General features: G+C 39.9%; 1 long non-coding RNA gene across 1 annotated transcript in view; it reads left to right on the top strand.

Moving 5' to 3' along the window:
- Positions 1-23,258, top strand: part of LOC120522153 — a 70,962-nt gene extending 47,704 nt beyond the window's left edge. Inside the window, exons 3-4 of the long non-coding RNA XR_005632300.1 lie at positions 22,897-23,037; positions 23,126-23,258. This is a non-coding gene — a long non-coding RNA (uncharacterized LOC120522153). The remainder of the gene's footprint in view (positions 1-22,896; positions 23,038-23,125) is intronic.
- Positions 23,259-27,167: the final 3,909 nt, after the last annotated feature.

Below are 27,167 nucleotides of genomic sequence, written 5' to 3'. Positions count from 1 at the left end.
ATCACCCCAGCCAGACACAGTATACATGTCTGTTTGAGCCTGACTGTTTATCAGGTTGGCCGCTTTCAAGAGGTTCTGGATGTTTTCCACAAACCATGGCTCAGGATCCTGGTCATAAAGACTCTGGGTTACTTCAACATCTTCAATTCACAAGATTCACACATTTGTACAGAATGCTGTCGATGACCTGGAAAATGAACATTCTATTAATGAGGCTATTGTACAAGCCTTTCATAACATTGGACGATTCCTCTTACTCAAAAATATGTGAAATAGTTGATGCTTTCTCTAAACGCCATTTTTCTGTACCAGATATGTCCTATGTACCTTTGGGGCTTTACTGGGAATATGACATGGAAAAATCAGATGAAGTGTCTGAACTGAATGTACCTGTGATATAACATGTTTTTGTCTGTTTTAATCATGCTGTTTTGAAGTGGTTGGTAAGACATCTCTGAATTTCAATATTGTTTTAAAAATTACCAATAAAGCACCATTTGATTTTTAAACCATTGTCATTTTCTTTCACCGCGATGATGGAGGGTTAGATAAAGAAAGTTTATTATAACCCGGCAAATCTTGGCAGCTTTGGGGAAAAGACTCTTTAAAAGAGTTCTTGAGGTTTGGTCAGAAAAGTAATCACCATCAGGTGTCGGAATGGTTATCGGGTCAATATTCTTATACAATTCATAAACCCACTAGAAGGCATTTTAGGAGAAATAAGGTTTATGTATCTGATATGTGGACATGACAAATGAGTCTCGCATAACCGGGGTTATAAATATTTGTTGACCTGTATCAATGTACTTTCTACAGTAGTGCTTGAAAGTTTGTGAACCCTTTAGAATTTTCTATATTTCTGCATAAATATGACCTAAAACATCATCAGATTTTCACTCAAGTCCTAAAAGTAGATAAAGAGAAACCAGTTAAATAAAAAAATATTATAATTGGTCATTTATTTATTAAGGAAAATGATTGAATATTGCATATTTGTGAGTGGCAAAAGTATGTGAACCTTTCCTTTCAGTATCTGGTGTGACCCCTTTTGCAGCAATAACTGCAACTAAACGTTTCCAGTAACTTTTGATCATTCCTGCACACCGGCTTGGAGAAATTTTAGCCCATTCCTCTATACAGAACAGCTTCAACTCTGGGATGTTGGTGGGTTTCCTCACATTAACTGCTCGCTTCAGGTCCTTCCACAACATTTCATTGGATAAAGGTCAGGACTTTGACTTGGCCATTCCAAAACATTAACTTTATTCTTCTTTAACCATTCTTTAGTAGAATGACTTGTGTGCTTAGGGTCGTTGTCTTGCTGCATGACCCACCTTCTCTTACGATTCAGTTCATGGACAGATGTCCTGACATTTTCCTTTAGAATTCTCTGACATAATTCAGAATTCATTGTTCCGTCAATGAAGGCAAGCTGTCCTGGCCATGATGCAGCAAAACGGGCCTAAACCATGATACTACCACCACCATGTTTCACAGATGGGATAAGGTTCTTATGCTGGAATGCAGTGTTTTCCTTTCTCCAAATATAACGCTTTTCATTTAAACCAAAAAGTTCTATTTTGGTCTCATCCGTCCACAAAACATTCTTCCAATAGCCTTCTGGTTTATCCACGTGATCTTTAGCAAACTGCAGACAAGCAGCAATGTTTTTTGGAGAGCAGTGGCTTTCTCCTTGCAACCCTGCCATGCACACCATTGTTGTTCAGTGTTCTCCTGATGGTGGACTCATGAACATGAACATTAGCCAATGTGAGAGAGGCCTTCAGTTGCTTGAAGTTACCCTGGGGTCCTTTGTGACTTGCCGACTATTACATGTCTTGCTCTTGGAGTGATCTTTGTTGGTCGACCACTCCTGGGAGGGTAACAATGGTCTTGAATTTCCTCCATTTTCACACAATCTGTCTGACTGTGGATTGGTGGAGTCCAAACTCTTTAGAGATAGTTTTGTAACCTTTTCCAGCCTGATGAGCATCAACAACTCTTTTTCTGAGGTCCTCAGAAATCTCCTGTGTTCGTCCCATGATACACTTCTACAAACGTGTTGTGAAGAGCAGACTTTGATAGATCCCTGGTCTTTAAATAACACAGGGTGCCCACTCACACCGGATTGTCATCCCATTAATTGAAAACACCTGACTCTAATTTCACCTTCAAACTAACTGCTAATCTTAGAGGTTCACATACTTTTGCCACTCACAAATATGTAGTATTCAATCATTTTCCTCAATAGATAGATAGATAGATAGATAGATAGATAGATAGATAGATAGATAGATAGATAGATACTTTAAATGACCAAGTATAATATTTTTGTCTCACTTGTTTAACTGGTTTCTCTTTATCTACTTTTAGGACTTCAGTGAAAATCTTATGATGTTTTAGATCATATTTATGTTGACATATTGAAAATTCTAAAGGGTTCACAAACTTTCAAGCACCACTGTAAGTACACATGGGTATGGCCCTGAAGAACAAAATGGGTAAGGAAGTGATAAGTGTCTTCCAAGACATTCTGAGCGCCGGTAGAACTCCAAAGAAGCTCCAGACAGATAAGGGGAAAGAGTTTTTCAACCGAGATTTTCAAAAGCTGCTAAAGAAGATTGGAATAAAACATTTCACCACAGGAAATGAATTAAAGGCATCCATGGTGGAGATATTTAACCGCACACTAAAATCTAAAATGTGGAAATACTTCATTGCATATAATGTGAGAACCTACATCGATAAATTGTCGGATCTAGTATACTCTTACAACAAAAGTTATCATTGAAGCATAAAATGGCTCCTTTTAATGTATACACGTTAAATTCCTGGAAAGTTTTCAAAAACTTATATGACGTCGCTAACCCCCCGGGGTCTACCTTTGTTTAAGTTTAAAGTAGGAGATACAGTTAGGTGTCTAAAACCAGACATCCTTTTGAGAGGTTATGAACAAACATTTTCAGATGAAATCTTTACCGTATCTGAGCTTGTACCTAGGGCACCGGCTGTGTACAAACTGAAAGATTACGATGGTGAAGAGATCATAGGATCCTTTTACAACCCTGAATTGCAAAAAATTAAAGTCGATTCCACAGACATTTTACAGGATCGGAAAAATACTGGCTAGGAAAGTTAAGAATAAAAATCACTCATTTTAGTCAAATGGCTCAGGTGGCCAGAAAAATTTAACAGCTGGATACTGGAGAGCCAAGCCCAAGATGTTCAATAAAATCCAGAACGCTCCTAATCGGCTCATCTTTCTCTAATGGCACACGATGGAGTGCAAAGGTTTTTGTGACACTGCCTAGCAACACTTCCTCAGACATTTTCCTACAACACAATTTCCAATTTCACTACAAAGCTTGCTAAACCCATAGAATTAGAAGGTCCTTGGGAAGTCGGTCTAGCAGAAATACAATACCCACACACGTAGGATACCTTAGACAAACCAGATAATTAATTCTACGTTTCATCTCTGGGAGTAAAAAATATTACTACATTACATACTCCACATGGGTATTACGAAGGTATTCATGATGTACTGTCTTTTATGAATTCAACAACTTTAAGCCTACCGACTTTGACAGATGTTGCTGCTGGAACTGTCCCTTCTGAGAATCCTGTGAAATTCAGTTATAATGCAGTGGAAAGAAGAGTCTACGTGGTACCAGGTGAAAAGGATGAAACTATACACTTAAAAGGACAGCTGGGTCGAAAATTAGGAGCGCATCCTGATTAGACTCGGGGTTAAATTACAAGGCTCCCTTTCCCCTGACATCAGGGCTGGCATTTACACATTGTACATGTATGGGGACATGGTATCTCATCAGAGAGTCGGAGACAGCTACGTACTCCTTTTGAGGTTCATTCATATAGAGGATCAAATGAATAAAATTACTACCATCACATACGACAAACCTCAATATGCCCCGTCACCAAGATTAATTTCAACACAGTGACTATTGAAATAAAGATGGACCAGAACAAAAAGTGCCATTTCAAGGGCTATACCAAGTGCGGCTGGTGGCGTCAGATAAAAGCAGGAGAGTGGGCGATGGTAATGAGAAAGACAAAACACAAGAGACCACGGGTTGCATGAGGCCCCGCCACTTAAAAAGGCAAGGCGCACTGTTTTACAGCATTTTCTAAATTTCGTCAGGAGAAGAACAAGACTAAAGCAAGTAAAAAGAAGAAGAGACATTTTTAAGAGAAGATGAGTTTCATACACATAATGTCCGAAGAGTGTGTCAAATCTGAACTGGACCTCTTTACAGTGCCTTTCACTCAAGCGAGTGTAGATAAAAAGTATATATGTTGAAGTCCCACCTCTCTCAGCCCTCTCTGAAGTAGCACCACTAGAATTTTTCATAGCTGGAAATAGGGAAGATTACCTTGACTTGAATAACACTCTTCTACACATAAGGGGCAAATAGTGAATGCTGATGGGACTAATATAGCTGCTGGTGCAAAGGTCGGCTTTGTCAACTACCCTATAGCCAGTTTGTTTTCGCAAGTTGATGTTACCCTTGGGGACTGCCTATTATCACAGAGTTCAAATTGTTGTGCTTACAGAGCTGTTTTAGAAGGCCTGCTAAATTACAGCCAGGAGACTCTTCATTTCAGTTTGCTACAGGCCTTTTATAAAGATACACTTAACAAATTGGAAGAGACAGATCCTGATGAAGAAAATACCGGCTTTAATAAAGAAGCTATACGGCCAGTAGCAGAACTGTTGAACTTCTGGGCACATACATACCTATCTCTTTTTCCAGGAAAACTAATATTGAACGGCATAGGCGTGAAGATTAAAATGGTTCAGAACAAAGATGAATTCTGCTTAATGTCTGGTGATGCTGAGCGTTACAAAGAAAACATAACGCCAGCCTCCCATGCTTATGCCCTAACATCAGCCAATGCTAAATACCCTGTGGAAAGAGTGAATATAAGTATTCAGTATGCCTGCGGTATCCGAGTATGCAATCAAGAAATCTGTTTCTGGGTCAACTACCAAAGTATGTGGTGATTGGCATGGTGGATAATGAGGCTTTTTCAGGTTCTTATACAAGGAGTCCGTTCAATTTCAAACATAATGATGTAGAGTTTCTGGCTCTGTACATGGATAGTGAACAGATTCCTGCCAAACCGAAATCAATCAGAGGCATAATTTTCTGTATGACTACTAATAAACATTATGAATACAAAACAATTAACAGAACTACGGTCCCAAGATCCCTACACCAAAAGATATTTGATGGGGTGCTTGCGTGTGATCAACTACTGAAAAATGTCGAGTGCCAGCCATGTTGTAGTGAATACTCACTGCCAAACCCAACCTGAAGAACACTGGCTGGGGATTTACCTCACTGAAGATGGCCATGGAGAGTTTTTGATCCCTATGGAAGTTCTCGGACTTTATCTACAGTACTTCGAATGACATTTACCGTTTCTTAAGCAAAACTATAAACAAATCATTTACAACAAGAGGCAGCTTCAAAGTTGGTTCTCGGACAAATGTGGTCAACATTCTTCTATCTGGATCAGAGGAAAAGGACTCCTGTACACCTCTGTAGTAAAAAGTATCCTGATAATGTGAACAATAATGATGCTATGGTCTCTAAATTTGTTCGTTCCTGGCTTCCTTCACCGGGATGTTGTTTTATCGTACCCTTGAATGCAGAGATCAGAGACCTATAAATATTTCAACAGACAATTAAAGGATGAAGACACTCTGTAATGACATAAAATTTTATTTAATAAACAAACAATTTTACAAATTACTAAGCAATCCATTCCAGTCTTTTTTTTCTCGGTTTCCATAGGTAGGGGCTAACTTCAGGTTGATGAACAGGGAGGGTGACGGGTGGCTTAAAACCTTCAAGGAGTTCACTTGTTTACATCATTAGGTACAACAGAAAATGGAATGTTCAAACCAGCCATGGCATTTACAAATTCCTTCCAACCACGCGACTGACTATGCGTCAGGTATTGTATGACATGCTGCCAGATTACGCATTACAAATCCACCATGCTGGAGCCAACCAAAGGTTTACCTTCTATCAGCAGCTCTTCATGGTTATTCCAAAACACGTGATTGGGATTGACAGACATTTTATGTAAAACAAATTCAACACTTTTCTTTGCTTTTACAGGCGCACTTTTCAAAACCTCTTGCAAAACCTGGTCCTCAGACACATTGACTGTTCTAACGTCACTCAACATTTTCTTCTTTTGGTAACTTGAGTGTCAGACTGTTAGTTTCTTTATCGGCCTTTTAACTAACATTAGATATCTCTGCAAGATAGAGGTGTAAAGCTTAACATTCTCGTCAGCCCCTATATCACAGCGTTGCAGGACGTTTCTCATTTCCTTGTCCAGTTCAGTTTCAGTGGCGCCAAGAGATTGTTTGATTCACGTTGTTTTGCTGAAAAAGAGACATTTGTTGTTGTGATACCAAGTACATTTTTTGGCGTGTTCCATGTTTATGCTCTAGAAGCTAATAAATTGGATATAAAGGGCACTATGACACTTTAAAGAGCCCCAAAAAGCCTCCTTTCTGGTTCAAAATAGCTTTCTTCTTTTAAGGTTAGTTTTCTGTAACTTATTTTTCTGACGGATGTTTTATGCTTCTCGAGTTGCTTAAACTGTTTGGGCAAAAGAGGTATATTACCTTTTAAAGTATTACAGGCTATTTTGTACAAAGCATTAATTAAATCATCAGAAGGCGTGTTTATAAGACTTTTTACGGCAACGACAAGAGCAACGGAGTAAGGCCTTGAGAGGCAGTTGGTTTCTGCTTATTCTGGCTGACATGCTGACAGAATGTGTAACTTTGACTCAGAACAGCTTCTTTTATCTTTTCATGATGTACATGACCGCCAATAGGGCGGAAACAGACCTGTTTTTAATCGCAGTTCATCGGGGTCTGTGCTTTCAGATCCACTAAGAGATAGCCATAAGGTAATTTTGTAGCATCTTAGAAAGCTTCCAAAAGGAATTTAATGCCCCGGATACATTTGGCGGCCAAGGTAGTAATCTGCAATTTGTCCCTGGGGTTTTTAAAAGAGTAATATAATTGGTGTTAAGATTAATTGTGCGGCTTTTCTTTCCTTGAGAGAATACATTTTGAACTAAGTAAATGATAGATAGAGTCCTGTGATGAGCATATTTCGTGACAGCCTTTTCTATTTCCCTGGCTTTACGCTAGTCGGTTCCATCAGATCATCTATAATGACCAAATTTATTTTCTCAGGAAGGAGAAGTTCATCGTCGCATAACGACTTGGGATCCCCTCAATAAATTTTATTTTATTTTTTTTTGTTGAAGTTTTATTAATTTTATTGCAATCCATACAAATCAATCAATTTTTTACAAAAGGAAAAATTGAGTTAAGGACAAATCGATCCCCACTCTGAGAAAGAGAGCAAGGCAAACGGCGTGACCTAAATTAATAAATTTGATAAGCCAATAGAGATGAATGCATAAGACAAATAAATACGGAAATAATTGCTTCCTCTGTGCTTTAAGAGCTTATTCTAAAATATTACTGATTAGATCCTGCCATGTTTTGAAAAAATCTGTACCGATCTTCTAACTGAGTATTTGATTTTTCCAAATTCAAATAGTATAAAACCGGTTTCCACTGACTTAAAAGAGGAGAGTTAGGATTCTTCCAGTTTAGCAAAATAAGTCTGCGTGCCAAAAGTGTAGTGAATGCAATCACAGTTTGTTTGTCCTTCTCCACTTTAAACCCATCTGGAAGAACCCCAAACACAGCTGTTAATGGGTTAGGAGGGATTGTGACACCAAGGCTGTCTGAAAGGTAATTAAAATTTTGGTCCACAATGACATTAATTTGGTGCAGGCCCAAAACATGTGACCCAGTGAGGCTGGGACTAAATTGCAGCGTTACAGGTTGGATCTTGCCCTGGAAACATTTTGGAGAGTTTTAAGAGAGACAGATGTGCTTTCGATATATAATTTTGAGTTGTGTAATTGTATGCTTTATGCATATGGAGCTTGAGTGAATTCTCTGCATTGCTACTTTCCACTGCTTTTCTGATATATTAATTTGCAAGATCTTTGTCCCAGTGTCCTCTTGGATCTTTGAAAGGAAGGGACTGTAAAATGATTTTATATATTGCAGAGATGGTGTCTGAGTCCTTGAGATTGAGTAATATTTTTTCCAGCATGGATGAGGGTGCAAGATGAGGAAAATCTATAAATTTTAACTGCTGAAATTTAGCCGATAGCTCATCGCATACATTTTCTGCCAGCAACTCTATCCATCCATTATCCAATCCGCTATATCCTAACTACAGGGTCACAGGGGTCTGCTGGAGCCAATCCCAGCCAACACAGGGCGCTAGGCAGGAAACAAACCCTGGGCAGGCGCCACCAGCAACTATAAAACCAAATAATATTTTGAAAAGGTTGAGACACAGCGTGATTTGAATGTTCCAGTAATTTTTTACATAATAGGATTTACTCCAGTTTTTATTCATCATTAGAGGTTTATTGAACCGCTCTTTGTCTCATCCGTCACCTTATCGTGGTGGAGGGTTTGCGTGTCCCAATGATCCTAGGAGCTATGTTGTCCGGGGCTTTATGCCTGGTAGAACCACCAAGGCAAACTGGTCCTAGGTGAGGGATGAGACAAAGAGCGGTTCAACAAACCTCAATGAAGAATAAAACTTGGACGCGTTTTCCCTTGCCGGGCGGGTCACGGGCCCCCTCTGGAGCCAGGCCTGGAGGTGGGGCTCGATGGCGGCGCCTGGTGGCGGGCCTGCACCCATGGGGCTCGGCGGGCACAGCCGAAGAGGTAGCGTGGGTCCTCCTCCCCATGGGCTCACCACCTATGGGAGGGGCCAAGGAGGTTGGGTGCAGTGTGAGTTGGGTGGTGGCGAGGCGGGGACCTTGGCGGTCTGATCCTCGGCTACAGAAACTGGCTCTTGGGGCGTGGAATGTCACCTCTCTGAAGGGAAGGAGCCTGAGCTAGTGCTTGCGAGGTGAGAGGTTCGGCTAGATATAGTCGGACTCACCTCGACGCACAGCTTGGACTCTGGAACCAATCTCCTTGAGAGGGGCTGGACTCTCTACCACTCTGGAGTTGCCCCGGTGAGGCGCCGAGCAGGTGTGGGCATACTTATTGCCCCGACTGGAGCCTGTGCATTGGGGTTTACCCGGTGGGCGAGAGGGTGGCCTCCCTCCGCCGGGTGGGGAAGGGTCCTGACTGTTGTTTGTGCGTATGCGAACAGCAGTTTGGAGTATCCACCCTTTTGGAGTCTCTGGAGGGTTGCTAGAGGGCATACCTTCTGGGGATTCCCTCGTTTTGCTGGGAGACTTCAATGCTCCGTGGGCAATGACAGTGAGACCTGGAAGGGCGTGATTGGGAGGAATGGCCCCGATCTGAACCCGGCGGTGTTTTGTTATTGGACTTCTGTGCTCGTCATGGATTGTCCATAACGAACACCATGTTCAAGCATAAGGGTGTTCATATGTGCACTTGGCACCAGGACACCCTAGGCCTCAGGTCGATGATCGACTTTGTGGTGTGTCGTCGGACTTGCGGCCATATGTCTTGGACACTTTCGGGTGAAGAGAGGGCGAGCTGTCAACTGATCACCACCTGGTGGTGAGTTGGCCGATGGTGGGGAAGATGCGGTCAGACCTGGTAGGCCCAAGCGTGTTGTGAGGGTCTGCTGGGAGCGGCTGGCAGAGTCCCCTGTCAGAAGTAGCTTCAACTCCCACCTCCGGCAGAACTTCAACCCGTCCCGAGGGAGGTGGGGACATTGAGTCGAATGGGCCATGTTCCGTGCCTCTATTGTTGAGGCGGCTGACGGAGCTGTGGCCGCAAGGTGGTGGTGCCTGTCGTGGCGGCAATCCCGAACCCGTTGGTGGACACGGCGGTGAGGGATGCCGTCAAGCTGAAGAAAGAGTCCTATAGGACTTTTTTGTCCTGTGGGTCTCTGGAGGCAGCTGATAGGTACCGGCAGGCCAAGCGAACGCGGCTTCGTTGTTGCTGAGGCAAAACTTCGGGCATGGGAGGAGTTTGGAGAGCCATGGAGAGCGACTTTGGACGGCCGAGGAGATTCTGGTCCACCGTCCGGCGTCTCAGGAGGGAAGCAGTGCAGTGTCAACACCGATATGGTGGGGATGGTGCGCTGCTGACCTCGACTTCGGGCGTTATGGGTGGTGGGAGGAGTACTTGAAGACCTCCTCAATCCCACTAACATGCCTTCCAATGAGGAAGCAGAGCCTGGGGACTCTGAGGTGGGCTCTCCCATCTCTGGGACTGAAGTCACCGAGGTGGTCAAAAACTCCTTGGTGGCAGGGCCCGGGGTGGATGAGATCGCCGGAGTTCCTTAAGGCTCTGGATGTTGTAGGACTGTCTTGGTTGACACGTCTCTGCAACATCGCATGGACATCGGGACAGTGCCTCTGGATTGGCAGACCGGGGTGGTGGTCCCCTCTTTAAAAGGGGACGGAGGGTGTGTTCCAACTATAGAGGGATCACACTCCTCAGCCTCCCTGGAAAAGTCTATTAGGGGTTCTGGAGAGGAGGGTCCGTCGGATAGTGAACCTCGGATTCAGGAGGAACAGTGTGGTTTTCGTCCTGGTCGCGGAACAGTGGACCAGCTCTTCACCCTTAGCAGAGTCCTGGAGGGTGCATGGGAGTTTGCCCGACCGGTCTACATGTGTTTTGTGGACTTGGAAAGGCATTGACCGTGTCCCTCGGGGAATCCTGTGGGGGTGCTCGGGAGTATGGGGTACGGACCCCTGATAAGAGCTGTTGGTCTCTGTACAACGGTGTCAGAGCTTGGTCCGCATTGCGGCAGTAAGTCGAGCCCGTTTCCAGTGAGAGTTGGACTCCGCCAGGGCTGCCCTTTGTCACCGATTCTGTTCATAACTTTTATGGACAGAATTTCTAAGCGCAACCAGGGTGTTGAAGGGGTCGGTTTGGTGGACTCAGGATTGGGTCACTGCTTTTGCAGATGATGTTGTCCTGTTTGCTTCATCAGGCCGTGATCTTCAGCTCTCTCTGGATCGGTTCGCAGCTGAGTGTGAAGCGGCTGGGATGAGAATCAGCACCTCCAAATCCGAGAGCATGGTCCTCAGCGGAAAAGGGTGGAGTGCCCTCTCAGGGTTGGGGAGAGATCCTGCCCCAAGTGGAGGAGTTCAAGTATCTCGGGGTCTTGTTCACGAGTGAGGGAAGAATGGGCGTGAGATCGACAGGCGGATCGGTGCGGCATCCGCAGTGATCACGGGCTCTGCATCGGTCTGTCGTGGTGAAAAGGAGCTGAGCCGTAAGGCAAAGCTCTCAATTTACCAGTCGATCTACGCTCCTACCCTCACCTATGGTCATGAGCTATGGGTAGTGACGAAAGAGCGAGATCGCTAATACAAGCGGCTGAAATGAGTTTCCTCCGCAGGGTGTCTGGGCTTTCCCTTAAAGATAGGGTGAGAAGCTCAGTCATCCGGGAGGGCTCAGAGTAGAGCCGCTGCTCCTCCGCATCGAGAGGAGTCAGATGAGGTGGCTCGGGCATCTGATCAGGATGCCTCCTGGGCGCCTCCCTGGTGAGGTGTTCGGGCACGTCCAACGGGAGGAGGCCCGGGGAAGACCCAGGACAGCTGGAGGGACTATGTCTCCGGCTGGCCTGGGAACGCATGGGATTCTCCGGAAGAGCTGGAAGAAGTGGCGGGGAGAGGAAGTCTGGGCCTCTCTGCTTAAGCTGCTGCCCCGACCCGACCTCGGATAAGCGGAAGAGGATGGATGGATGGATGGATAGGATTTACCGGAAAAGGATGGACCCGAGATAATTTTAGCAAAGGGATGTTGAAGGCATATATCAAAATCTCTTTTTGTATCCATACAGCCTTGTGGTGTAATCTTTAGGAGAACCCTCTTGTTATACACCACTCTGAATTTCTTCCCAAATGGTCTGTTTTCTAAAGTGAAGCATTTTTATTAATAAGGATCTAATTACCGTGTACCAGTAACTCTTAAGGAGGCGCTTCATGAGACGTCACAAAATTCTGAACTACAGTAGATTGGTTAGTGTTTGAGGTTTACAATTTTACGGTTTCATGGTTAATGGTAGTGCCTTTACCTTCATACATGTTTTGCCTTGTGCTGTTTTATACCCGTATGTCTTTGAACCACCTAAAGCACATTCTATAATATAATCACCAGGGGCCTCATGCATAACGCCGTTCACACTATAACGGACAATTATAGCATACAGACAAAAGCGCAAATGCACAAAAAATCAGATGCATAAATCTGTGAACACCTGCATCCACGTTCTTCCGCTACATAAATCTCTGTCAGCGTGAAAAGTAGCACATGTGCCTGCTGTCCCTACCCCAACTCCTCCCAGAATTACGCCTCTTTGAATATGCAAATCATTATAAATAGCCCTTAAGCTCAGCCTTCTGTGAAAAACAATGGCAAAAGCACGGGGAAAATAGAAGAATTTCAGCGAAAACCAAGTGGAGGCAAGGAAAAACTTACTATTTGTTGGTTTAAACAGTGATATAATCAACAAAGGAAGTTGATCGAGTGACGTAGAGTGTCGAAGAAACTCAAAAGCTCAAGTTCACAAAGTCGCACAGTGCCCGAAGTAAAAAAGTAGTTGTCAGATATCTAAGTCGTCAGGAAAGGTTGTAGCCCACCGTCTGAGTGTCATATGAAAGCTTATTAGGGTACAGAGAAAAAAAATAGAAACACAGTGGGGAAAAAAGCAAGAAATGTCAACTTTAATCTCGAAATTTCCACTTTAATCCGTAAGTTATTTTGTCATTAAAGTAGAACATCATAAACTTCATCTTAAAATCGTTTAATTTACTAGTTTCTCAAATCCCATCATAACTAAATTAATAATGCTTTGTTTTGTATGTGTTTTTCTATGCTCTATGTGTGAATCACTCGTGTTTCTTAAACGGCCTTTCTCTTTCTCCGACAGGACAAAGAATCCATTACATTTGTGATATTACAGCTTTCTGAATAATTAAAATACTGAAATGTATACTTGATATCATTTTCATGATGATAGAAGTTAAAGCATGTTATTAAACATGGGAACATTCTGGCGCAGTGATTGTTCCTGCCTTACATAAGATGCTTGCTGCGCCGTACATGACCTTTGATGAAATAATTTATTACAGCAGTACTGTCTCTTTCAAATGTACTAACCCACAATTCCTGTCCTTACTTTTCTTTCTCCAAATACCCAATGCGTCACACAATCAGCTCTGTAATAGACATTAAGCCATCTGTAACCTGAGAATGGCGATTCTTTAAAACTTTTAAGGAACATTGAAATATCTTAGTAGTACATGTTTAATTATTCTATCCATCTATTCTTCCAGTGTAACGCCAGCCACAGCAAGAATACAGCACGAGGCAGGAACAATCTGTGAGCGGAGCATCAGCTCCTTCGCTAGCGCTATGCACCGTGTCCTCACATGTTTAATTATAAACAATATAGATTATTTAAATGATGTTAACTTTTTATCTGTATAATATAATAAAAATATTTTCCTGCATTTCATCTTAAAAATGATATCGTCATCATATGTAAATCGCTTTTTATAAAGTGGCTCAGGTTGTGCAATATTATAACTGTATCGCAAGTTTACAGTGAGGTGATTGTACTAATAAGTACAAACAGTTCTACAAAGAGCACTTGATGGACTGATTGAGTGTGTTTATAGTTCTTGGGATGAAACTGTTTCTGAACCGAGGAAAGGCTCTGAAGTGTTTGCAGTATGAGAGCAGTTCAATAGGCAGCATGGCTGAGGCAGCATGTGCTTGATGCTGTATACTGATAATCTCTTTCCAATCAAATGCTGTAGTGCTGTGATTCCCCACTCAGATACAGTGATATAAATACTCCGAGTGGTACAGTGAGAGTAATATGGAAAAGATGATCCGCTGTAGCAGCCCTAACGGGCAGCTGCTGAAAGAAGAAGAAGAAGGTGCAGTGAGAGTAATAGCGCTAAAGCAGCTATGGTATTTAGAATAGTTTGACCATTCTGCGGACCATTATATTTTTACTGGTTAATTACAATCAGTTGCCTTAAACTAATTAACAATATGCGGTTAATTACAGTGTATTTATAAAGCCGCGTCAGGGATGTGGATCTAAAAAGAAAGGAAACCACACTGGAATAGTAGCACTGCTTTGGCGCTGGTGCTGCCAGTTTGCAAAACGAGCGGAGAACTTTCATTATGCCAAGCATTTAGCTACGTGAAAATGTGCATGGAGTTTACGCCAAGTTTAGGTTTTATACATTGCAATTTGAGTGTGGAAATGGGCTTACCAACATTTTGTGCGTATGCACCATTTATACATGAGGCCCCAGGATTTAACTCACTGGTGAGCTCTCCTAAATAGTCACCCAGAGGAGGATTGTACTTACCAGGCTGAGAAGTAAAAATAGCTGAGTCGGTGTCATGATACAACACCCTTTCTCCCAGACTGTCCAGTAAATCATACAACTCTAACTGGGCATAGGCAGTTGTGAAAGCAGCAATACGACATTACGCTACCAGGTAGGGTATACTTTTCATCAGCGTACTTCCACTGCATTTGAGTAATCTCATTGCTGATAAATTTAAAATAAGAAACATTATGCTGTTTGGAGAAATATATTGCAAGAATTCCTCACTGCGTTCTTGACTAAGCTAGTAGTGAGATAGAGAGCTTCTGCCCAAATTTTACCAAAAGAATTTAAAAACAACTTTGAAATCTGTGTCTCAGCCGAATTTCGGCAATGTTATTCGCGATCCATTTGTACACCTTCCTTCTGATAATATTCTAAAATATACCGTATCAGGAAGCCTCATCCGTTACACCAGGTAGGATAACCCGATGCCTCCTGCTTTCCTTATAGATGAAGCTTGATATAGTCGAGAATAGTTCAGAAGTACGTTCAGGGTAATGCTAAATCTTTTGAAATTTTATAACCTTTGTCAATGTCATTCACTATTTCCACACTACACCAAGTCCTGGTTAAAGCTCGCTCATCCTCTGTGTGACAACAGTCCAGAGTCTGAGATTCTGTTTCCGCACAGGTGCGACAGAGGGTGAACATTAATTTCCCACAAAATCTGAGAGGCAGGATTGGAAAATTGAGACCACGTGGAGGCTGGGCGGTGGCTTTAATTAAACCAAAATACTGGCGAGATCACCAAACTGCTGAAAATAATGGTGGGATGACCGATCGGGTACATTTTGTTTTATTCACAAATGGGTACAAACTAGTGAAATCATAATAGTGAATCTGATCGCTGCCCCAGCCTTGTGGTACAATTTTATGGTATTGGCATGGCCTCTGAACAACGAGTCCCTTAGGATTTATATGTTGAGGGAAATTGCAGCGTTTTAAGAAGGTTTGTAGCCTGAGGTTGTGTTTTTCATCGTCTCCCATTCATGCTCCCAGATCATACGCACATCTATATTAAATTTTGTCCGAATGTATTTCCAATTTTAGCATAAACTTTTGGTACATAACCGCACAAGTCATGCCAGTTAAAGGATGGGTACTGTTAAAATCATAGCATTCTGGACCGCTGTGGTAAAAGCAGCCAGAAAATTCAAAGGTGGTCAGAATACCTCTAATTCTGGCATAGCCGTCAAGAAAAAGGAACCCTTCTTTACTTCCCCAAGGTTTAGAGCGTGCGAATGTTCAACTTTTCTGTTCCACAGAGATACAATAACCATTGAATAGATGCATTTGAATAGTTTTCTGACTACTAATGTAATGGTCAGAAGGAATTATATCGATAGATTTGAGGCATACAGTTTTGCCTGTACATGGCCATACATAGAAAGCTAGGGTCATGCATTGAAACGGGTCAATATTGCCAATTTTGATGACCTCGTCTCTAAATTTGATGCATGCAGTTCTAAAATTTCAAGCGTCATTTTACAATAAAAAGCCATCTCCTCTTTAAAATTAGAAACACCATGTTTGACGCTCTCATACCAGGTAAAAATTCTTTTTTTCTTTTGTCATCATGCTATGGACGCCGTAACATTCGTGCTCAGGATAGGGTCTGATATAATCCTGGTTTTCAGCTTTATTGAAGAAATGGGGGAAATACCCTTTTTCAACTTCAAACCCCATGGTTTTAGGCATGACACTCAATTTCATTGTTAAAAATTCAAAGAATCTATAAAGCGTAATTGATAACCCTCATTTGTGAAACATTTCCCCTGCAAGGGCGTACAGTATACATAATTGAATGTGAACACCCATTTCTTGCCAACTTTCAAAATCATAAAACACATATTAGTCACACAGCTCCTCAGACTTCAAGGTTTCTATAAAGCATTGAAAGTTTTCTGTATCATTTTCAATTTTTGATTTACAAACACAGCATTCCTTGGGACAACATTAATGGGGTTTTGAGGCAGCATTCACTGTGTAAGTTTTGTAACCACGGGACACATTTTGCAGTGTGGCAGGCAGCTTACATGTCATTGGTCTTGTCATTAAATTTAGGAATCGTATGCTGAATAAAACAAAATTGGAACCAACAGTACTGGTTGCACTCAACACACTTGATAAGGTCTTCAGGGATAGGTCTGCAATGGGGGAGAAACAGGCGTTGCAGTGGCCTTCTAGCGATGGCTAAGGTTTGAGTGGTAGCCTGTGTAACAGCAGTCACACAAGTATTTCACACCCAGAAAACCCTTTAAATTCAAAGTGCTGTAGTAATGGTTGTCATGCAAAAGCATAAAATATGTTTTAGGGTTTCTACCGCGGTGCTTTCAAATTTTAAAAAATTTCATTTCTTGGGCATCTGTACCAGACAATAATTTTAATATCCAGCAAATTTTCAAATTTGTGAATGTCCATAAAGGACACTTTTTCAAGCTCTGATAATCCTGCCCTGCTCTGAAGGTTGTATGCTTCGCATGCATAACTGCTGATTTTGTCTGTACCGGTCTTCCACTAGGGTAAGCAGACAAAAGGCAAAATAGAGCTGATTCCCATAATTATAAGAAATAATTAAATGCCTAATTTTCTTTCTGACTATTTCATGATTAAGTAGAGCGGACGCTTTGCAAGAAGTGTTATTTTCATAAGTCAATCTTGTTTTTGGGTCACCTCACTTTTCATTCTGTTTTGAGTACTGGATCAAACTAAGATGACAGGTCCAACAGTTTGCAAGCAATTTTTCATCACTTTTATTGCATTATAACTCAATCTTTGATTTATTTTGACAGTCTAATATAACTTACAAAATAATTTACTTCAGTTGAAATGCTTTTGCCATTCAGGTACCACCTTCTTTTTCAAATCAGAAACAGAAGCCTAAAGTATTGGTGTGGTTACCATCCTGTTTTAGTGTATTAAGAATTATAGAATTAAGAATTGGAGAATTACTAGCCATTAAGTCTACCATTGCAGGAATGAAGACATTGACTTGATGGAGCATATCATCAATTTGTAATATTTACAGATCATGAAAAACCTGATGCATTACAAATCTCCTTTTGAGATTCTTAATTTGATTTAATTTTGTGTTTATCTTTACAACAACAACATTTATTTATATAGCACATTTTCAAACAAATGAAAAGCTACTTTACAGGATGAAAAAAGAAAAAAAGACAAAATATAAAAGAAAAGAAAATTAAGCAATGCTAATCAACATAGAATAAAAAGTAAGGTCCAATGGCCAGAGAAAAAAACTCCAGATGGCTGGAGAAAAAAATAAAATTGGCAGGGGTTCCTAGGCCACGAGACCCCCAGCCCCCTCTAAGGCATTTTTCCTAAAATAAATGACTTCAATCAGTCCTCATTGTATTCAGGATTCACATGGAATAACTTGATGATGGCGGTCCGTGGACTTCTGGCCTTTAATCCATCAATGTAGGGACATCACGCTTGCTTTGATTAGGTGGTGGTGGTGCAGATCGTCACCACAGAAAACCAGAAAAGAACAGAAGAAAAAGTAGGGGTTAGTACAGATTTCGAGCCACCATGAATAATAATGATAATTAATTGAATATACAGAGCATCAGGATTTAACTAAGATGAAGCTATGAGAAAGCCATGTTAAAGTAATGAGTTTTTAGCAGTTTTTAAAGTGCTCCACTGTATTAGCCTGGTGAATTCCTATTGGTAAGCTATTCCAGATTTTAGGTGCATAACAGCAGAAGGCCACCTCACCACTTCTTTTAAGTTTAGCTCTCGGAATAATAAGCAGACACTCATTTGAAGATCTAAGGTTCGATTTGGAGTGTAAGGTGAAGGCATACTGAAATATAGGATGGAGCGAGATTATTTAAGGCTTTGTAAACTATATGCAGTATTTTAAAGTCAATTCTAAATGATACAGGTAACCAGTGTAGTGACATCAAAACTGGGGTGATGTGCTCAGATTTTCTTTTCTTAGTTAAGATTCTGGCAGCTGCATTCTGCATCAGTTGCAGTCGATTGATGTCTTTTTTGGTAGTCCTGAGAGGAGTGCGTTACAGTAATCTAGCCGACTAAAACCAAAACCGTAAAACTAATTCCTCAGCATCTTGTAATTTTATAGGGATCTGACTATTGTTATATTTCTTAAGTGAAAATGATGTCCTAGTAATCTGATTAATATGTGATTTAAAATTCAGGTCAGAGTCAATGGTTACCGCTAAATTATTTACCTCCATCTTGACTTTTAATCCTAATGGATGAAGTTTTTTCTAATACCCTTATTATATCCATTTTGCCAATCACTAAAATGTGTTTTTCTCCTTATTTAGTTTGAGAAAATTACTACTTATCCATTCAGGAACACAAGTAAGACATTGTGTCAGTGAATCAAGAGTGTTGGGGTGGTCAGGCGCTATTGATAAATACAGTTGTGTGTCGTCAGCATAGCTGTGGTAGCTCACGTTATGCCCCAAGATAATCTGACCTAACAGAAGCATGTAAATCACGAATAGAGCAGCAGACCCAGGACAGAGCCTTGTGGAACACCATATATAATATCATGTGTCTTTGAAGTATACTGTAATTACCACAACTAACAAAGAATTTTCTACCTGCCAGGTAGGGATCAAACCAATTTAAAACACTGCCAGAGAGGCCCACCCATTGACTAAGGTGATTTCTAAGAATATTGTGATCAATGGTGTCAAAGTCTGCATTTACCATAGAGTCATTTACTACTTTAACAAGTGCAGTTTCTGTACTGTGATTTGTTCTGAAACCCGACTGAAACTTGTTTATGGGGAGATCATTAAGCTGCATAATGACTGCCTTCTCTAGAATTTTACTTAAGAAAGGCAGGTTAGAAATAGGTCTAAAATTTTCAAAAGCAGAGGAGTTGAGATTATTTTTCTTTGAGCAGGGGTTTAACTACAGCAGTCTTAAAACAGTCTGGGAAGACCCTGTATCTAATGATGAATTTATTATGTCAAGAATACTATCAATTAGCACACCTGATACTTCTGCAAAAAAATTTGTTGATATTGGGTCAAGGACGCAGGTGGAGGTCTCAGTTGAGAAATTATTTTATATAAATCAGGTAAATCTATCCTGGTGAAAGAATTTAATTTGTTTATAATGGAATACAGTTTAAAAGATCAGTACTGGGGAGATGTAACTATATTGTTTCTAACATCATTAATTTTTGATTAAAAAATACAGCAAAAGCCTCACAAGTTTCACTGGAAGTTTTTTGGAGGCATTCCATTTAGTGACCTGGATTTAGCAGATGATCAATTGTAGAGAACAAGACTCTGAGAATACTAGCATTGTTATTTATAATTCTAGAGAAATAACACCGCCTCTCAAGACGGACTATGTTGTTGTATTCTGTTATTTTAACCTTCAATATTTCATAATGGACAGTCAGTTTAGTTTTTCTCCATTTACGCTCAGCTCTCCGGCATGTTCTCTTAAGATCAGACAATCTTTGGGTCTTCCACGGTGTAACAGTGCTAGGATATTTTTGACTGTATTTTCAGGTGTGACTATGTCAGCAGCAGCTCTCACCTTAGTATTAAAATTTTCCACCTTACTATTTACATTATCCTCCACTACTCCTGTACAAATGGACTGGTTGCTTAGAATGTTTGTAAATTTTGAAGCTACTGATGAATCAAAGAAGCGTGTTTTAACAATATGCTTCTTGTGATTTTTTTCTAGCATTATTTCTATATTATTATTAGGCCTGTGATCAAAATCTCAGGCAGATACTTTATTAGAACAATTTGAAGGTACTGAACAGGTAGTTGAACCTAAAAATATTATGCCTGAGGAGAGGATTTTGGTGGCTTCTACAGTATAAAAGAAATACATTGAGTTTCTCTGACCAAAATGAAACAAAGTTTAGAGTTCCCAAGCCAATGAAGTAACAAGTGACCCATTCTTGGAAGGACATCTGGATATGAATGAATTGCTGTATTTGGTTAAAAATTATTTTTGGTGAATCAAGGCATTAAAGAATACATATAATCATGTGAAACCTTTAAGAGAAGTAAATCAAGAGCTAGAAGTCCTTTGATTTGTTTACAACCTATACCTCTCCCAAATTAACCATGGGGAGCAAAGCCATAGATGTTATTACTGACCTTCCTACTTCACAGGGTCATACTACTCCATTGGTTATTGAGGATAGGTTTTCAGAAATGTACCCATTTTATTTTCTTTAAAAACTCCTCTCTGCCAAGGAATTAGCTGATTTTGTTAAATAAAAAGTACAGTACTTCTCCTTAAAAAGACTCAAGTTATCCACAGAAGGACTGTGCGGCAGACATATTCCCCACCTTCCCCAGCTTACTAAGTGCCAAACATCCCTCTGATTGTGGCAGCAAGCCAGCACTGAATTGATTATATTCCATCCTTTTTCTATCAGAAGCTTGAGGTGGTCAAGACAGAGGGGCAATGCAGTGCACTATATAAATAAAAGAAGTATTAAGCAAGCAAGAAAATTGAACAGCTGTAGCATTTGTCTAATGTCTTCATGAATGTTTTAACATTGTTTTATTCATGTGAATTGTTTGACTACTTGATAGCTTGTTCTGCAGAATTATTAGTTATTATTGTTATTATTAATCTTATGTGTGGTGAAAATAAAAAATCACATTAATTGTACACTGAATTGCTAAAAATTCAATGCAACCAGAAATAAATATTGCAGGTTTAATTATACAGCATAATATAACACAAGTGTATCAAGAGATGCCATTCAGCTCATTTCTAATGGTACAGTATATGCTCTGTGGCTATGTTCACACTGCTCTGTCTGATATGAGAGTGTACAGATATCTATCCTGAATGTGCCCCTCATGTGCAAAATGAATAAAACAAATTAGTCAGAAAGATGTGACCTACAGTAATAGGCCAACATGAACACCAACAACCTGCTGACTGCTGTGTTACTTTTTTTCAATGTAGGCGTCTGCAAATTTGTCAAGCTTGTGTTAGCAAGAAGGTCAAATAGAAAATGAAGGATCATTGCTGGTGGTGCAATTAGCTTTTCTGTATCTATATATATAAAACTGGAGACATGAGAGAGGAACCAAGATTTGTAAGAGTGAAATATGGAAAATTTCATTCAAATGCTAGGTTTCATAATTTCATAATGTTTGAAAAATCAACCTTAAAATGGAATCATAATGGGAAAAAAAGCACAAAAAGTCTTAACATTACAGACACTACATTTTGATCATAAAACAATTTGCAACTGTCCAACAGGGTGTTTATTATTCCTGCCACCTCATTTTTCTTTGAATGTACATGCTGTGTCTGCCACTGACATTCACAGTGATTTACAATTACAGAGGTATGATGCAGGCTAAATAAATGAATCGGGAAGCGCTGATCAATGTAATCGATTGTGCCATGAAATAATGCATTGACAGAAGTTCCCATTTGGTTGTATTGCAAAGTGTGATTAAATGCGTGATTTTTAGCAGCGTTATGGAGCATATGCGTATCGAAGCTTCTCAGCTGTGCTTGTGCTAAGAAAAAACATTTTAAAAATAGCATAACACGATTGTCAATGTAACCTTTCGTAAGTAGTGCCTGGAGGATTCAGTGTGGAGAAACTGTAGAGACAGCGTGTGTATTTTTCTGTGAGTATTTGGTGGCAGCGTCCCAAAGTTAAACTTCCGTAACACTGCGTCGTTAGCTGCGGAGCTCAGCTCAGAGCGAAATGAGGTGAATGGGAGGGAAATGATGGCGTGACTCCCCACCCGCCTTAACTGTCAATCCCCCCACAAACACAGTCTCTCGGAATTTGCATAAGCACAGCCCTTCACGTGCAATTTTAACTTAGTTACAAAGTGATCAAAACTCTCGTTTATATCCTCGTCCTCTCATTAAACTTGTATCCCGCATTACCGTGGGCATGACAAACGCCAGCCAGCCTGTCTATGAACTTAATTTAAACTTTGGTTTACACCTTGCTTTGTTTCCAGTAGCAGCACTCATGAATATTGTTGTATATGTCATTCACTAAGCTACTTATTGTTTCTCTGCCTTCTCAATTATATAATGCATGTTTTCTTCAGCGCATTTTGGACGCTCTTCCTGGTTTTCTACGCACTGCGTTGACAGTCAGTTCCGCGTGATTACGTGGAGGCGTGATGATGTCACGAGCTTCGGCTAACGGCTTTCGAGCTCAACTCCATTACAGTAAATGGAAAAATAGCTTCCAGTTATGGCCATTCTGGCGTAGAATTTTGAAATGAAACCTGCCTAACTTTTGTAAGGAAGCTGCAAGGAATGAGCCTGACAAATTTCAGCCTTCTACCCACACGGGAACTTGGAGAATTAGTGATGAGTCAGTGAGTGAGTGAGTCAGTGAGTCAGTCAGTGAGGCTTTTGCCTTTATTAGTATAGATAATAATAATAATAATGAGCATTTTTTTTTAATTACAGATTGCTGTCATGGAATGTCTGTACATACTTTTTAGGGAAATACTTAGTGACCTTACAAGAAACACTGGAAGATCAATGGAAGATGGAGAAGTTTTTGAAAATTCTAATGTTTGCTGGGCACTTCTGATTGGAACATCACAGGTGTGTTTCCTCAACAACAACAACAACAAATAAAAATCTTGTGCATTATATTATTTTTAAATATTTGTATTATCTTTATTTATTCCAGAATGAAAGCATTATGCATGAGGTGTATGCTCCTATGAGCCTTGTGTGTAACAGTTCTCATATGCGCTTTTCTGAACCAGTACGTGTTCCTGGAATCACAACTGTGTATGAAAAAGAGTATGTCCGGAAGACAATTTCTGGTGAGTACAAAAATACGGATAAATAAATTTCTATGTAAATTTTAGCAGACATTAAATGTTATGTATAAAACTTACTTTTACCCCTGCGGTGGAAAATAGTGATTCAAAATTTGGAATGATAAATGCATGACTTAAAAATTGTATATGCTGTTATTGAAAATTATTACATACATTTTTAACACAGAATGTTGTAGTCAAATTTTTCTCTTGGACCAACAAAAGGTGATTTTTTATATTTGGTTAAACAAAAAGCCTGTTTTTGCATAATCGTATTCCATTTAGTTCAATCAGTATTCAGTGCTTCAGTGTCTTGTTATTGGTTGAACAGGATACAAAAACAACAAGCGTATATTTAAAACAAATAAATCTAAAACACATTTGTCAAGAACAAAATAAACAACACATTTGAACTTTGCAGCTTTCAAAAATTGAGCTCTCAGGCTTCTCATTGTATTTTGAGGTCAGAAGAGTGCAAGATGAACTTCTAAATCTATCAAATTAAACATACATAGCTAGATTTTAACAGACAACTGAATCTTAAAAAATGTCCATTCATTAAGATCTAATCAAATTTTCTTTTGGAAGATGTAATATGGTATTTGCTTTCCTTCTTCAGGGCCAGATAGTCAACCAACCTTCAAAAGACATTAAATAACATAACCAACTTGTTTAAAAGTTTTATCTACAGATATAGTTTACAGTAAATGCTAATTAGGTACTCACAGTATCAAGACAATAGTTCACCACAGATATCCTTAATATATTCTTACTGCCTGCTAGAATTGTGGCTTGAGTACTATTTATTCTCTTCTTCATTAAGCTAGCCTGATCACATTATACACTTAAGATCAATTAAATACTTTAAGGCATATGAGGCCATATATTCCAATTAATGTCATAATATATCAAATTGAACCACGTTTAAAAACTTTGTAGAAAACCCCAAAAAAGAATATTTTGTAATCTCAGTAAGTTTTACTATGAAGTAATGGAAACAACTATACAGAATAAAAACAATAATATAGTATACTGTACCACTATCTATCTCAATAATGAAACCTACTGTAGTATTAATAATAATTACAAAAAGAGGCAGAGTATTTAAAAAATTGAAACACATTTGTCAAGAACCAAAAACAAACAATGCAATTGAGCTGTACAGCTTCCAAAATTAAACCCTCAGGCTTCTTATTGTGTTTTGCAATCAAAACAGGACAATATGGTATTCAGAATCTATTAAATTAAAAATATGTAGCTTGATTTTAACTGGAAACTGAATCAGAAAAAACTGTAAAGTCTTGAACACCCAGTCAGGTCTTCTTCAACTGTCTTGCTTGAAAGTTTAAGATAAAGATTGTGATCCATAGGCTTATTTCTAATTTGTATCTAGTTTTACTACGGGCAGTCTTTCACAAGTATTTATTTAACCAAATGAATGAAACTGTCATATATGTATATAACTGTCACTAATGTAACATTGGTTTTGCGCAAGAGCATTTATTACCATGCAATATGGAAATATGGAAAGCGGGAAAAGTTTTGATGAGAAAAAGCTATTCAGTGCATTTCTCATTTCTCAATCATTAGATATTGAAAAAATATTCAACTATACTCATAACCCTTTTTTAGTTTCCTTTCCCTAGAATCTTAGTAGTGATACAGTGCTTGAATTGCAAATTATTTTCTATAGCAGCTATTTGGAATTTTTTCTTTATTTTTGTTGATTATTAACTTTACCCTAGGTTTGGTATACCTTGACTACAACTGACTTTTAGTTCACTGCTGTTGGCATAGATTATGAATGTCTCTTAACACAACAGAACACTGTAACTCTGAAATCTATTATCTTAGCCTCATTTGAGAAGGCAAGATTGGCATGGGATAGGGGAGTATGAAAAGAAGGGAAAGAGATATTTTTTAGACTTATTCTGTACTTTATTGGGTATTTTGCTAGTTGCATGGGCCAGCAATGACAGATTGATGGTGAAGCTAAATTTAAAACTTCAGACATTTTCATCTAATATCAGAATATGGTTCTTAGAAGGCAGAAAGTGTAAGATTCTGATTAATAAACTTTGTAACCTGGAACAATAAAGGTGTCAATCAGAAACTTTAGATTAAAAGTGTTGTAAAACCTCACGTCCTTAAGGGACAATGTTTTTACAGGAGGCCCTCTTAGTAAATAAGGATGTTTTTCTGTGAAAAACAGAAGTGTGGGAATTGCAATTCACAAAACAACAATTTGTACACTCTGATGCAGTGACTGAGTCAGAAAGGTGATGTATAATTGTAGAAATCAGTTAACAGTCTAAATTCATTCTTGCTAATATGTACATATTGAATATGGATGACAAATCATTCATGCTTGAGGAACTTGCATTAGTTCCCAGTATGAACAGTCATAACCTTTGTGGCAGATGGCCAGGACCCATGCCCAGCCGGGACGTCCCTTTGACACTGGATCTGGGGAGCAGCCATGGGATGCAACACTACATCCCTTGGAACAATTGGTGGCAGCCCCTGAGTTGCATCGGGGCCACAATTGTGTTACACCAGAGCTCGTCCCTGTTGGGTTCCGTGGCCACCTCCAGGGGACCTGCACGGCTTAATGAGCCTGTCTGGGCTGTGATGCAGTGACACCCGGAAGTGCAGCCTAATTTAGGTCAATTATCACACAAAGCACTTCCGGGTGGGCTATAAGAGAAGCCGACACCCACCACTCAAGGAGCCAGAGTCGGGAGGAGTGAGACAAAGCTGCAGAGAGGAGTGGAGGAAAGAACAGTGTTTTGTTTTGGTGTTTCTGTTTATGCTTTTGGGACTATGTTGTGTGTGTGTGGTGCGGGAAGACGTAGCCCACAGACCGAAGAAAATAAAACATTTATTTGTTTTATTAGTGTGCCTCCGTATCTGTCTGTGTCGGGTCTGACGCCAATATAGCACTTGTCACACCTTATAATGGCTGGAAACTTTAATCATGTATTAAATCAAGACTGAGATAGTTCTCAGCAACTAAAACTATAAAGTCTAAAATTGCAGTGATACAGTTTATTAAAGGTCATAATCTCTTTGAACAATGGAGATTTCTATATCACAATTCACAATAGTTTCCTTGTTTTAATATGTCATAGTGTAGTTATTCATGAATTGATTATTTGGGCAATGCCATCAGAGTTTCTGGACAACCTGGTTGGGTATAATCAGCAGAGCTCTAAGCTGATTAGGATGACTTTTATGTATTCTCAAGTTACAACAACTAGTGACAATGTTGTGGCTCTGAAAGAAAATACCACCTCTGCAATGGTCCAAGCAAATTTATGCCACAACCCGTTGAACTGCTAGACTGGTAGTAAATGTAAAGCCATAATCAAGTTCTGTGGAGGTTAGCCTGGATTCTGGAGATGAGCAGAGTGGACCCAGGCAAGGTTACCCTCCTCCACAAAAATTACAAATCCACATTTTCGAGCAAGGAGGGGTAGCACAGGGCAATATGTTCAATAAAATGCCTTCCTATGCCTAGACTTATTCTTTTAAAGTTGTTGGTAAAACCTCTTGCCACATTTTCTCCGTTACCAGTGCCATACATGGACCTTGGCAATAATGTTCCTCTCTCATACCAATTCTGTCCCAGTACTGTGCAACTACAGCTAGATTTAAGATGTCATTGAAATCCAAACATTCATCCACAGCCACACTGAACACTGGTTCATCTGTCAATCTAACTAATTGCTGGAATTTTGAAAATCTGCCTTTTTATAGTTTTTCTGAAATGAGCAAACCTTTAATTTTGGATGTAATTGTTTATCTGTTTGGCAATCCATTATATAAAACATGTGCACTGCTTAGGAAGACTTCTTTCAAGAACTGCCTATCAGTAAATGGTTTTCTGTATTTGGTGATTCATTC

The sequence above is a fragment of the Polypterus senegalus genome, unplaced genomic scaffold (genome assembly GCF_016835505.1).
Source record: "Polypterus senegalus isolate Bchr_013 unplaced genomic scaffold, ASM1683550v1 scaffold_1103, whole genome shotgun sequence".
Lineage (NCBI taxonomy): Eukaryota > Metazoa > Chordata > Cladistia > Polypteriformes > Polypteridae > Polypterus > Polypterus senegalus.
Note: the sequence above shows the minus strand (reverse complement) of the source record. Positions and strands in the feature narration are given on the sequence as shown.